Source organism: Leptodactylus fuscus, chromosome 7 (genome assembly GCF_031893055.1).
Source record: "Leptodactylus fuscus isolate aLepFus1 chromosome 7, aLepFus1.hap2, whole genome shotgun sequence".
Taxonomy (NCBI): domain Eukaryota; kingdom Metazoa; phylum Chordata; class Amphibia; order Anura; family Leptodactylidae; genus Leptodactylus; species Leptodactylus fuscus.
In genome coordinates, this window is record NC_134271.1 from 49,062,217 (window position 1) to 49,077,618 (window position 15,402).

Here is a 15,402-nt window from a genome sequence, read left to right on the forward strand (position 1 = left end):
CCTCCACCATGAATTTGCCCAAACTGGGCTGTTTAGAGGCTCCCTCCACCATGAATTGGTCCAAACTGGGTTTTTTAGAGGCTCCCTCCACCATTAATTGGTCCAAACTGGGCTGGTTAGAGGCTCCCTCCACCATGAATTGGTCCAAACTGGGCTGGTTAGAGGCTCCCTCCACCATGAATTTGCCCAAACTGGGCTGTTTAGAGGCTCCCTCCACCATTAATTGGTCCAAACTGGGCTGGTTAGAGGCTCCCTCCACCATGAATTTGCCCAAACTGGGCTGTTTAGAGGCTCCCTCCACCATGAATTGGTCCAAACTGGGTTTTTTAGAGGCTCCCTCCACCATGAATTGGTCCAAACTGGGCTGGTTAGAGGCTCCCTCCACCATGAATTTCCCAAAACTTGGCTGTTTAGAGGCTCCCTCCACCATGAATTGGTCCAAACTGGGCTGGTTAGAGGCTCCCTCCACCATGAATTTCCCAAAACTTGGCTGTTTAGAGGCTCCCTCCACCATGAATTGGTCCAAACTGGGCTGGTTAGAGGCTCCCTCCACCATTAATTGGTCCAAACTGGGCTGGTTAGAGGCTCCCTCCACCATGAATTGGTCCAAACTGGGTTTTTTAGAGGCTCCCTCCACCATGAATTTGCCCAAACTGGGCTGTTTAGAGGCTCCCTCCACCATGAATTGGTCCAAACTGGGCTGGTTAGAGGCTCCCTCCACCATTAATTGGTCCAAACTGGGCTGGTTAGAGGCTCCCTCCACCATTAATTGGTCCAAACTGGGCTGGTTAGAGGCTCCCTCCACCATGAATTTGCCCAAACTGGGCTGGTTAGAGGCTCCCTCCACCATGAATTGGTCCAAACTGGGTTTTTTAGAGGCTCCCTCCACCATGAATTTGCCCAAACTGGGCTGGTTAGAGGCTCCCTCCACCATGAATTGGTCCAAACTGGGGTTTTTAGAGGCTCCCTCCACCATGAATTTGCCCAAACTGGGGTGTTTAGAGGCTCCCTCCACCATGAATTTGCCCAAACTCTGCTGGTTAGAGGCTCAATCCACCCTGATTTTCAAAACAAATGTTGGTGCCAACCTCAACTTACTACAAGGGCCAAATTCACTGCTGGTGACAAGCTCTCCTCACTGCAAGTGCCAAATACACATGTTTCAAGGTGTTTTCCTACTGTCAGAGAGGTGGTATTGAGTGTGTAAAGTGTGTAGTTGTTAGGCTGTGATGTTGGGGTAATAGAGGGTCTTTGGTGTGTTAGATGCCCCCAGACATGCTTCCCCTGCTGTCCCAGTGTCATTCCAGAGGTGTTGGCATCATTTCCTGGGGTGTCATAGTGGACTTGGTGACCCTCCAGACACGGATTTGGGTTTCCCCCTTAACGAGTATCTGTTCCCCATAGACTATAATGGGGTTCGAAACCCGTTCGAACACACGAACATTGAGCGGCTGTTCGAATCGAATTTCGAACCTCGAACATTTTAGTGTTCACTCATCTCTACTTAAAACCCATAAATATAAATTTAATTAAAATATGTCTAACTTATTGAAATAAAAACACAAGACAACTGAAATTTCATTTGTGGATGTTAATTGGCCACGGTGTTTATTTAAGGTTAACAAATAACAATAAATAATTTAATCAATAAATAATTAAATAACTGAATAAATAAATAAATAAATAATTAATAAATAAATAATTTTAAAATAACCAAATCCATAAATTCAACTTCTCAATAAAGACAATAAAACCAAGTCCAATCAGCCAAAGCTGATCGACTAACCACCTTCAAACAAACACCATGACATTTATCTTGAAGAAACTCGTTCCTTGGGAGGGAGGGCGGGGGCTTGATTGTAGAATTTTCTTCACGAATGAGCCGAACAGCTGATATAGCAGGTATTTATATTTAAATTTCCCGCCACAAAAACGTCAAAATCCAATCAGCTGATGAGACCTGAATCAGCTGATCTCTAGCCACGCCCATTTCGAAGATTCTAGAAGGTCTCATCAGCTGATCAGAGTTCACCTTTACCCTACTTTCCTACTTGAGGTGAATTCAAATTTTGGCGGGAATATTAACCCTTTCCTTCAATACTGTAAAAACTGTACCTCACTTCCCTGAGGAGAAATATAAGATTTTATTATAAAAGTATTAAACCTTATGCTGGAACCACACTACCATGAGTCCCCCAGAGCTATTCAGCTCCGTGGGGGCCCCCCCATGGCAGTATAGGTCCCAATATGCATAAATAAAATATAACTTAAAACCCATAAATATAAATTTAATTAAAATATGTCTAACTTATTGAAATAAAAACACAAGACAACTGAAATTTCATTTGTGGATGTTAATTGGCCACGGTGTTTATTTAAGGTTAACAAATAACAATAAATAATTTAATCAATAAATAATTAAATAACTGAATAAATAAATAATTAATAAATAAATAAATAATTTTAAAATAACCAAATCCATAAATTCAACTTCTCAATAAAGACAATAAAACCAAGTCCAATCAGCCAAAGCTGATCGACTAACCCACAGGCCAGGAATTAAAAATTCCTGGCACCTCCAAAACACCGTAGCCACCTATCAATAATATTCTGTAATCCTACATTGAAGATATCATTCCCTATTTCCGATAAATGTATACCATCAACTCTGTACATACCTACCAAAAGACCCTCCAGGTCTGTGTGCCTGTAAGAGAAACCATTTAAACTAGGCATAAACTGCGACATTGCTCTGTTTATTCTCTTTCTTATTTTATCATAAAACTTCCCTGTTTTTCCACTCCAAACTAGACGAGGAATAATCTCGGAAAAAACTAAGACAGCCTGAGGTAACAGGCACTTAATTATGGCTAAATCACGTCTCATCTCCCAGAGCAATGTCGCAGTTCGAACCTTGGCTACATCGTTACCACCACAATGGATTATTACTAAATCAGGAAATGGGAAAACATTCAACAATAATTTAACTTCTTCAACAATACTCTTCCATTTCAAACCCCTAATACCATGCCAATAGATAGAAAGTTCCTTTGAGAATGCCAGATTCGCTGAATAGCTTCTTCTTGAAGCTCGTTCCTTTGCCCAAAAGATAAGTGCCCTAAGATCCAGACGGTCAATAAGGCACCTATTTAAGAGAAATACAATTAATTATTTGACATACAGCTCAGGGCGAATATACAATTTACATCTTTTTGAATTCCACCGGCCTATTCTTTTTATGATTGACTCATCAATCCCTGCATTAGCTGCTTCAGTAGCCGCTCCTATCCTAAACGAATGTGTAGTAAACCTGAATTCAGACAGGCCTAATGCCGCTAGTGATTTTTTTAATAACGCTGAAAATTGAAATTTAGTGAGGGGTTTTAAATTAGAATGTATTAGGAAGGCACCGGGACTACTTGGTCTTATCTCTAACCAGGAGCGAACAATATGTACCGGGCAAACTTTCATATCCTGTAGACACGACAAAGTTAATGACTGACCTCTACCTGCTTGGTCCATTTTAGATTTCCTTATTAAAATATTAATATCATTCTGGCGCACTTGTACATCTGAAATTAGTAGAGGCGAAATAGCATGAGTATTGTAAGCAACCAACTCACCTATCCTTAGTGCGGCGAAGAAAGCTACAAAAAGCTGTTTTAAATAGACATGTCTCAAAGTTATCTTTACAAACCTGAGGTAAAATATCGCATAAATCACATAAAATTTTAAAGGATATCGGTCTTCTATTATCTGGTCTGGAAAGCTTCCTTCCGTACCCTTTTACCAACTGCTTGATAGGAAAAAGACTTAACAATGGATCTTCACCATTTAGTTTCAAGAAAAATGAAATACCTGAAATATATTTCAACACTGTGGATACCGCTTTTCCTTTTTCACACAAGCTATTAACAAAGAACAATTTAAAACTTGTATCCGCGTGCCAGCAACTGACTTTATTTGAATCACAAAACAAAGACCACTCTTTCCAAGCAGCAGCATATTCAGACCAAGTACGAGTACTAACTGAATTTCTGATATTACCTATTATTGATCCCAAATCAGATCCCACAAATGATTGGGGCAAGGTGTTCCCTTTGAAACCGCTTCCGGTGCCAAGATCTTGAAATTTTCCCACTGACGGCGAGAAATGGCATCAGCTATTAAATTTTTCTTGCCTTCCAAATATTTGGCTTTAATCCATATGTTAAATTTAAGACAAATTAAAACTAAATGCCTAAGTAACCGTGAAGTAAAAACGCACTTGGAGGAAAGCGTGTTAATCGCAAACAAAACACCTTTATTGTCAGTATGTAATAAAATTCTTTTGTTTTTAAATTCCTTACCCCAAATCACCACCGCTACTACCACAGGGAAAAGTTCTAACACAACTATATTGTTTGTTATGTTATTCGATATCCAAGACAATGGCCAACATTCACCAGACCATTGATTCTACCAGACTCTACCAGACTCTGACACACATTAGTTTTACAGCCACAGCAATGTTTTCTATACTGATAACCGATCCACAGGATTGGTCATCAGTCAGTATCAGATGGATTGGGTCTGACACTGGTCAGGTAATTCTTGCTGCCTTTGGGTGTCAGAAGCTTTACATTTTAGGGCCCTTTTATTTCTAAACATTTTTTTTTTTTATGTAGATTGTGAACCCTATATAGGGCTCACAATGTACATTCTTCCCTATCAGTATGTTTTTGGAGGATGGGAGGAAATCCACGCAAACACGGGGAGAACATAGAAACTCCTTGCAGATGTTGTCCTTGGCAGGATTTGAACCCAGGACTCTAGCACTGCAAGGCTGCAGTGCTAACCACTGAGCCACCGTGTGTCCTTTTGTATATAAATATGCATCCTTCAGAAATGGTTTTTAAATTTACTTGAGAAAGGAGCCTAGAGTTCCGAAGCGTTGTAATCTGTCATCATTAATAGCCATTAAAAAGGTATCAACTACTGAAGACTATCAAGTTTTTTTTAGTTTTTTTTTTATATTCCCTTATTTGTAAACATTTTTGATATGACTTTTCTTTACCCATCATGTCCTATAACCGGTGTATCGACCAAGGATTGAAGTGATATCTGGAAATAGTGATGAGAGTGACAGTGACTGGGAGAGAGAAGAACTGACAACAGACACTGGGAACAATGAGCAGCCTCAGCTTCATCCATTAAGTATATATACCAATGAATTGTCAGCTCCTACACATACTCAACCAGAGGCTGCAGCTTTTAAGACTAAAAGACCTGTAATCCAAGAAATAGTTAATGAACACATGGATGAGATAGACCACAAAGACAGTCAAGCCAGGAATCACAATGTAGATTCATTGGACCCAGCATTAGGTAAGTAAGTGTTGTTAGGCCTCATGCACATCACAAAATGCAAATAGTCAGTTTTGCTATATGGTGCACAGAACAGAACCATGTCACAGGCTAGTTAGATCTGTGTGGGGTGAACTGAGTTCCCACCCAGAAGCACTAAATACAGTAGAGAGCCTTTATTCAAGCAAACATTGAATATGATGGTTTTATAACATATAACTGCAGTTCGAAAATTCTAACGCTCTCTTCCACTCAGTGAATTAGTATTTGCTTTTAATAATATGGAAAAAATGCTCCATATCCTACACTGCCTGCTGCATCAGTAAATAAATTTAAAGATTCAGCTGATTGAAAATCATCTTGAAAGCAACTTTTACCATTGTATTGATCTAAGAATTCCAACCATATACCTAAATCATCCTTAAGTGCTCTTGTTAACCTTATGTGACTCCTAGGTGATTTTAACCCTTTTGTGGAATGATACAGACTTTTGCAGAAAACCCTACCCATGGGCATAACACGAGTGGCAAAGTTCATTAAACCTAGCAACGACTGCATTTCTTTCAGTGTTGTCTTATTTTTTGCAAGCATTTCAATAATTGCTACCTTTAATCTCAATAATTTATCCAACGGTAGTCTAAATTCCATTCTAATCGTATCAATAACTATACCCAAAAATTCTAATTCATTACAAGGGTAGACTGTTTTATCCAAAGCAAGTGGTACACCAAAAAGCTCACAAATCTCAATGAACTTGGTAAGAAGGTCCAAACACAACTGTGATTCAGCATCACCAATAAAGAGAAAGTCGTCCAAATATTGGAGGACGCCCTCATTAACCAAACTACTAACTACCCAATGTAAGAAACTAGAAAATAATTCGAAATAAAAACAAGATAAAGAAAAACCCATGGGTAACATCATGTCATAAAAGAAGAAACCATCAAAAAACAAACCCAACGAACTATAACCTTTTGGATCAACCGGTAACAAACGAAATGCAGACTTTATATCTGCCTTAGCCAACAGTGCACCCTGTCCAGCTTTTTTTAACAGAGGCACGACATCATCAAATGAAGCGTATTTCACAGATGCTAAGGAGCTGTCGACTTCATCGTTCAACGAATCCCCTGGAGGATACGATAAATGATGTATCAACCTGTAAGCTCCAACTTCCCTCTTAGGGACAATTCCCAAGGGGGAAATCCTAAAGTTAGTAAAAGGAGGGTTAACAAAAGGTCCAGCGATTCTACCAGCCTGAACCTCTTTTAGTAACTTATCACGAACTATGTCTGTAAACTTATCAACTGATTTTAAATTATTATAACATTTACAACCTAAGCCTCTAAACTCCGGAACAAAGAACCCTTTTGAAAAACCAACCATTAACAATTCAGCTTTCCGCTTGTCTGGATAATTGCTTAACCAGGGGAGCATTTTTTCCAGCTTCACCGGAGTCGATGCTTTTGGACAACAACTCCCTAGTACTTGGTTGCTGTTGACCAGCCTGCATCCTTTTGAAACATTTTGATACTGGATGAGTGCCCGAACAAAACGAACACTCGTGTTTGTATCGGCAGTTATTTGCCCATTTGCAAGTAGAGTCGTTGAAAGCAAAACAAACTCCCTTTTTAAAAGGTGTCTGCGATGCATTACCTGACTTCACTGGCTGAGATGTCCTCTGTGGAATCATCAAATTGATCCACAAACCAACGTCCTTAACTCCCCATGTTAAGCTTGGATGAACTGCAAGTTTCTGACGAAACATCTCGTCATAAGCGAACCATGCAGAACCTCCAAAATTCCTGTAAGCTTCCAGCACGATGTCGACGTGCTGGAACAAACCACTACATATGTTTGGAAATTTCTCACCCAAGACAGCAGAGTAAATACAGAAACCCTGAAGCCAGTTATTAAACGAACGGGGAGCAACACGCTTACGCTCCTCGTCTTTTTCATCTTTCTTGTCCCCGCGCAAGATTGATTCTCTTGCTGAGGGCAACAAAGATAAAATGTCAACAAACTCTAATTTCCATATTTTTTCTTTTATTGTGTTACTTAAATGAAATCCTAATGGAGAAAGTTCACATGAAATGGCCTCCTCTGCGCACGTCTCGGCCACTCCGCTGCCCTTCTCCAATACTGGGAGACGGTTCGAAATGGGCGTTGAAGTAGCCGACACCGGTGCGCCAGGACACCATACATTATACAATGAAGGATTAAAATCATTTAGTGCTGCATTACTTTCTATATTAGGCATAACTTCCTTTGCGCATGCCTCTTTTACTCCACTGCCCGTCCCCAACACCGGGGAATCTGGTAAAGTGGGCCTGGAAGTAACGGACGCCGATGCACTGGGAAGACATTCATTATTCACAGCATTAACATTTCTTGACATATTAACAAAACTATTCATAAATGAAAAGAAATGCATAAACATATCATTATTAATAGGGACAGACAACATGGATTGGCTCTCACCCGTCTGTGAAGCACTGGACCCTTCACCTCTGCTGCCTGTCGCTGCTGCTTGTCTCTGCTCCCCAGCTGAGGTCCTCTGGCCTGTCCTGCTTCTCTCTTCAGGCCGCTGCCCACATTGTAGGCTCTTCTGCCTCCTTGAAGCTGCGTCGTCTGCGGTGTGTCTGGATGCCCCGCCTCTGTCTTCTTCGGGCGGCGGAAGGACCGCCCACCGCCCTGCTGCTTCAGACGCCGGCTTACCACTGCCGGCCGCCCTGCTTTGACGGCGCCGAGCTCCTCCCCCGCTGCGGCTCTGGGAAGGAGGGGGAGGCGTGTATGCGCGCCGGCTCTTTCTAGCTCTTTTGCTAGTTGGGCACCACGCCTCCTCGCTCCCCCTCCCTTCAACCACACCGGAGACGTCACCCAGCAGCGCCGCTTCCTCTTCCTCCGGAACTCCGACAGAGAGGATGTCGGCCTCGTCTTCCCTCGGGTCTTCAGCTCCTGCCGTGGCAAGCTCTTCGGCTCCCTCCTCCGCATCTTCATCTTCCCTCGCCGCTCCTTCTTCAGCTCCAGCTGCCGCCGCTCCTTCACTGAGGCAGCGCCTCAGCCACTGCTCACCGCCGGCGGACTCCGCTCTCCTCAGAAGCTGGTGCAGGAGATCTTCCATGGCTTGATTGTAGAATTTTCTTCACGAATGACCCGAACAGCTGATATAGCAGGTATTTATATTTAAATTTCCCGCCACAAAAACGTCAAAATCCAATCAGCTGATGAGACCTGAATCAGCTGATCTCTAGCCACGCCCATTTCGAAGATTCTAGAAGGTCTCATCAGCTGATCAGAGTTCACCTTTACCCTACTTTCCTACTTGAGGTGAATTCAAATTTTGGCGGGAATATTAACCCTTTCCTTCAATACTGTAAAAACTGTACCTCACTTCCCTGAGGAGAAATATAAGATTTTATTATAAAAGTATTAAACCTTATGCTGGAACCACACTACCATGAGTCCCCCAGAGCTATTCAGCTCCGTGGGGGCCCCCCCAATATACTGCTGAATTCAGCGCACAGTCAGCTTTCCCGAACTGTGCCCCGGGTAAAGAGCTAGCGGTGCCGGTACCGTAGCTCTTTACAGTCAGAAAGGCGTTCCTGACAGTCTGTCAGGAACGTCCTTCTTCACAGCAGCGCCTATCGCGCTGTACAGTGTGAACAGGGAGGAACGCCCCCCTCCCCTCCTGATAATACTCGTCTATGGACTGTGAGGAGAGGGAGGGGGCGTTCCTCCCCGCTCACACTGTACAGCACGATAGGCGTTGCTGACTGTAAAGAGCTACGGCACCGCTAGCTCTTTACCCGGGGCACAGATCGGGAAAGCCGACAGTGCGCTGAATTCAGTGCACTGTCGGCTTTCCAGCAGTATATAGAACTGTCTGTGCCCAAAATCAATGAAAGGTCCTCTTTAAGTGGGTTGAGTTGCATTTCTCGGAAACCCGAACACAGGTGTGAACCTAACATAAGAGTTTCTCCTTATTGTTTGATATTCATCTCATATTCTACATCATATATAACAGCATTTTGTTAGCTGTATTAGTTACCTCATTGACACCATCTTGGATTTGTCATAATTTATTTGTTCTCTTTGTTTTACTTCTTTTGTTCTGGATACATAAGTTGTCCAGATATACTGTCTTTGTGAGTATCACTAGTAGCAATACACTATTAGGGGATTGAGTAGCAGGAGCTGTCTTCCCAAAACTCCTTAGAATGTGCTTGTATGATTACTTAAACATTCGAGAAGAAGATAGTCCATACCTACTTATCTTATCTGTGTGCGGTAGGTCATATCAGAAGCAGCATCATGTTACCATGACCACCTATCATGCACACATGGATCAATAGGAGATTGGATGAGGAGAAGATGACAATAATCCACATCCCTTAACCATGATCTCATCCTGGCTGTGGTTAAGCTAAGGGGTGGGGGATAACTTATACAGGTTTGGCGTAGGCCCGAAGAGAGTGGCTTATCATGCAAGTATCGGCTCCCACCATCAATGCGTCAGGAACTGCAGGTTTAACTGCATTATTGTGGTGCTTTTATCTCCTGAAATGTGTTGAGAAGGGAGTTAATGTTTCATGGATAGCACATATTCTATGGAGTGGACTATAGAAAGTGATGCTTGAGCAGTGTCGGAATGGGATGTCTAGGGCCCACCAATGGAATTGTTTCTAGGGGCCAACCATCAGGACCTCTGCAGACCAGCAGTACTGAGACAGGGCGACTAAAGGCAATAATATGTCGGCAAAGACCAATTAGGTGCAGGAATTTCAGAAATGAGGCGCCACCATGAGACCGAACAGACACAGGTGGGGGACAACAGGGTCGAGTGCGTATACTTTTTTTTGTTGTTGTTGTTTACACCTCCCTGGTTGCCGCCACAGTTATCACTCCAGTTTATGGACAACCTCTTTTAAGGGGATGTCGTCTGGGCCCAATTTTTTATGGCCACTTCACTGGTTTCCCCCCCCCCCCACAATACAGTGGCCTTTTTCACTGGTCCCCCATACTTGTAAGGGGAGAAGTGATGGGGGCTGACATTCTGTGAAGGGGAAATTAAACTGTGTGATGCATATTAAAAGGGTTGTCCATGGTTAATCTTTTTTATGGCCTATGCTCCAGATAGGCCATAAATGCTGATCAGTAGTGGGCTGACATATGGCCCCATCAGCTATACAAAGCCACTTCTAACCCCTGTTCTATACACAATGCAGGCCTGGAAGCAGAAAGCTCCATCCGCTGTTTAGTCGCCCTGCGCCTTCACTACAGCTCAGCTCCCACTGACTTCAGTAAGTGCCAAGATGCAGTGAAGCTGCCGACTGATATACCGTGGACAGAGCTTTATGCTTCTGTACCCGTTTTGTTTACAGGTCTGGTGCCAGAAGTGGCTCTGTACAGCTGATCGGTCCAAGGGCTTGGTATCGGCCCCGTACAGATTAGGTATCTCTGGCCTATTCTGAGGATAAACCATAACAAATTATGCCTGGACGACTCCTTTAATATAATCCTGCGACCCTTTAAAGAGGTAGTCCAGTTTAATTTTTTTTTCTTTTTTTTATAATTAGTCTGGGGGAGGTGAACCCATCCCCCCCCCCCCAAATAAAAAAATAAACTAAACATACTCACCTATCCCCAGTGCTACAGTGTCCTCCCAGCACAGTCTGGTCCTGCAGCTCTGCTGTCTTCCTGAAGTCCTCACAGGCTGTGATATCCCAGGTCCTTTTCCTTAGACTACTGATTGGCCTCAGGGGTCATGTAACGTTATGTCCAGAGGGAACTTAAGCTGGAAGAAAACAACAGAGCTGCAGGACCCAACCGCACTGGGAAACACTGGGGACTGGAAAGAAAGTTTTCCAGTTTTTTTTTTCCACCTCTAATTATTTAAAAAAAAAAAAAAAAATTCTTCCTGCACAACCCCTTTAATGTTGCCATCTAGCTACTCCCCTTTCATCTGCCCCCCGTTTAATGCCCCTCCTTCATCTGCCCCCAGTTTAATATCCCCCTCTATCTCTGCCCTCAGTTTCATGTCCCCCCTCCATCTGCCCCCAGTTTCATGTTACTCTTCATCTATCCCCAATTTAATATTCCCCCTTCATCTCTGCCCCCAGTTTCATGCCCCCCTTTGTCTGCCCCCAGTTTAATATCCTCCTCAATCTGCCCCCCTTGCATCTGCTCATATTTTCACCTGCTCCCTTCATTGTGTTCCCCCTCAATATGCCCTCAGTTTACATAAAAAACACTGATACTCACCTTTCCTTGCTCCCCCACTGATCTGTGTGCAGTTTTAGTCACGGAGTTGTAGGCGCAATGTGAGTGACATCACATCGCGCCTACAGCTCCAGGGGTCGGAGCTCAGCGGAGAAGCAGGAGCTGTCTGCAAACAGCTCCTGCTTCACTCGCCAGTGTATTCAACTCATCCTCCAGACGCAGATGAGTTGAAACTGGGACATACGTGTACCTCCCGCAGACCGGGACAGGGGGAGGTATGCAGATGCATTGGTCAGGGGCCCGATTGGGTTGGTCAGGGGCCCCTGACCAATGCATCTGCATTGGCAAAATGAGGACTAATAGTCAGTGCTCGGTGCCCATCAGGGGATTCACTGGTTCCCCGGTGGGCTAGTCCAACCCTGTGCTTGAGAAAGGAATAAATACTTCATTGACAGTACACCTTAGTTTTATGAAGTAGACTTTAGAAAGCAGATGCATCTGAGTTTAGGGACACAAATATTAGTATATCCCAAGCCTTGAGACATCTAAGAGACATATATTCTGAACGTAGAGACATGCTTTGTTTTTAATTGATATATTAAAGGTTACATTTTATTTATTAATCTATTTTACTAATTCTACATTATTCAGTGAATTCATTCTCTAGTATTGGGATTAACACAGTAAGAATAAAATATGATCACAAATGTTTTATATGTTGATAGCAGATGATGCAGAATATTCTTGGAAGATGATCTACTTTTCTCTGCAATGTTGTGCTTTGAAGTACTCTCTTTGACACATTCTGTTAAAATATATCCAAATATGCGCCCAAAGGTATTCTGGCATCCAGAAGTATATAGACATCTAAAATGAGAATTTAAGTCCGTAAAATAATGTAAATTGTTATCATATAATTGAAATATAATGTATTCCTTCTACCTCATATTTTTATTGAAACTGCTTTTTCACTACCACATAAACTTAGCCCTGTAAAGACATATCCACAGTTAAGAAATGTCTCCTCCATATCCTTATACCTAGGAATTTTCTGGACATGTAAAGTATGGCGTGAATAGATTGGGCAGATGTAAGCAGAACTACTATGGGGTTCACTGGCTCTGTATATACAAAAGAATATGTCAGTGTTATGCTGTTATTACATCAGATAGTATCCTGGTTTGGCTAAAAATTGTTATGGTCCAAACTAAGTTACATAAACTAAATGTGAACGAGGCTTCATGAGCAGATGGTTTGCACCCAATAATTTTTAGAGTACTTAGTTCAGTTGTTACAGTTTCCTTGTTTATAACTAGTGGGGAAAGTAGCTCAGTAGAAGCAGTGGTGCGGACCCAAACAGTCAGAGACAGGGACACAAATCTTGCAGCAAAGCAGTTTATTTAAGAAAAACAGCAAAATAAATAAACCTATAGGTCAGACACAAAAATGAGCAAAATAAAATACAGCCTTAACTTCAGGCAAAATAACGTCAAACAAAATCCTGCTTGTCTGAGTGCTAACTAAACAGAAAATACTAAATGTATATCTGGCTTACTACTAGCCACACAAATCAACCAAAAACACTGTACCATATCACAGGGCTCTCAGTGTCAGGACAGACCCAGAACCTTCCTCTCCTTCCAGGATCTGTCCTGAAGTGCAGGCTCTGCAGCCTTTTATGGCACAGTAACAAGCCTCAGGATCTAAATCTGGGGCTGAAACCTATTCTAGACCCACACTGGACCCACACATAAGTCAGGAATCTGGGGCTGATATAGCGGGACTTCAGCACTTTGCCTTTCACCATCTCACAAACGGTAAATGTGGGGTCTGTTTTTTAAAAAGGCTCTAATTTTTCTCCAGGTAACTACAGACTAGTAAACTTAACATCCATTTATAGGGGAAACTGTTTGAGGGGCCGTAAAATGGAGTCTATCAGCAGTAAATTCGTTATAAACCTAATCCCAGTATTTTGTAGAGGGGATTCTACAGTTTCAAAATGTGCTTGTAACATCTCTGCCTGTTCAGGTCACTGCGCCACCCTCTGCTCGCATGTTGCGAAGCAGGAGGTGTGTACAGTTTGATTCTTTGCTTAGAGGTTTTCATTGCACTGTGTGAACACTTCTCTATTACCTATCTCTGTAATTGAATTTCCACCACACCCATCTTCTGCACCTTGTTTCCCTATATTCATCAAATAGTTAATTCTAGCCTTGCCTGTGTGATTGACAGCCTATCTTCCAATCAAGCCTAGGGCGGGTCTTTGGCTCCTATATATAGGCCATCAGCCCACACAGGCTCGCTGGCTATTGTGACTTTGCCCTTAGACTTTGTCCCTGCTAAGCTGCTCTTCTGCTACTATTGTATTACTGACCTCTGACCCTTGGCTTCCCTTGTGACTAATCTTTGGATTACGATTTTGCACTGCTTTGTCTCTCTGGCTTTGACAGTTGGCTTGCTGATTCCTCTTCTGTGTTTGTGTTGCCTGCGTTCTGTGTCATCACATGTATCTAGGAAGGGCTTGTCAATAAGTTGCCCTCTGCCACAGGGCAGCGGTGGGTTCAGCTTAAGGCTCACTGTCTTGTTGTGCCCCTTCCCCCAGGGTTCACCCACAGCTACTGGGGAATTGCTCCTATAGCAATTCCCTTACAGTGTCTCTTATTTAGCTGTGTGGCTTTTACATGAAACTGGGGCTTCATTTTAACAGAGGTGTATTTGGAAACTATAGAATCCACCTCTACAAGGCAATGAGATTAGGTTTATAACAAATTTACTGACTTTACAGACTCCCCTTAACCCCTTCTCGCCACTGACTTTTTAAAAAATATTTTATTCTCTGCATTCCAAAAGCTATTAGTTTTTATTTTATTTTTACATACATCGCCATATGAGGGCTTATTTTGTAGAGAAGAAATTGCACTTCATAATGGTGCCACTTATGATTCCATATGATGTACTGGAATGGGTGTAGTTTTTACAACATTCATTGTGTGGTAATAATGCCATGTACTGTTTTTTTTATATATACAGTGGGGCAAAAAAGTATTTAGTCAGTCACCAATAGTGCAAGTTCCACCACTTAAAAAGATGAGAGGCGTCTGTAATTTACATAATAGGTAGACCTCAACTATGAGAGACAAAATGAGAAAACAAATCCAGAAAATCACATTGTCAGATTTTGTAAGAATTTATTTGCAAATTATGGTGGAAAATAAGTATTTGGTCAGTAACAAAATTTCATCTCAATACTTTGTTATATATCCTTTGTTGGCAATGACAGAGGTCAAACGTTTTCTGTAAGTCTTCACAAGGTTGGCACACACTGTTGTTGGTATGTTGGCCCATTCCTCCATGCAGATCTCCTCTAGAGCAGTGATGTTTTGGGGCTGTCGCTTGGCAACACGGACTTTCAACTCACTCCAAAGGTTTTCTATAGGGTTGAGATCTGGAGACTGGCTAGGCCACTGCAGGACCTTGAAATGCTTCTTACAAAGCCACTCCTTCGTTGCCCTGGCGGTGTGCTTTGGATCATTGTCATGTTGAAAGACCCAGCCACGTTTCATCTTCAATGCCCTTGCTGATGGAAGGAGGTTTGCACTAAAAATCTCACGATACATGGCCCCATTCATTCTTTCATGTACCCGGATCAGTCGTCCTGGCCCCTTTGCAGAGAAACAGCCCCAAAGCATGATGTTTCCACCCCCATGCTTTACAGTAGGTATGGTGTTTGATGGATGCAACTCAGTATTCTTTTTACTCCAAACACGAAAAGTTGTGTTTCTACCAAACAGTTCCAGTTTGGTTTCATCAGACCATAGGACATTCTCCCAATAC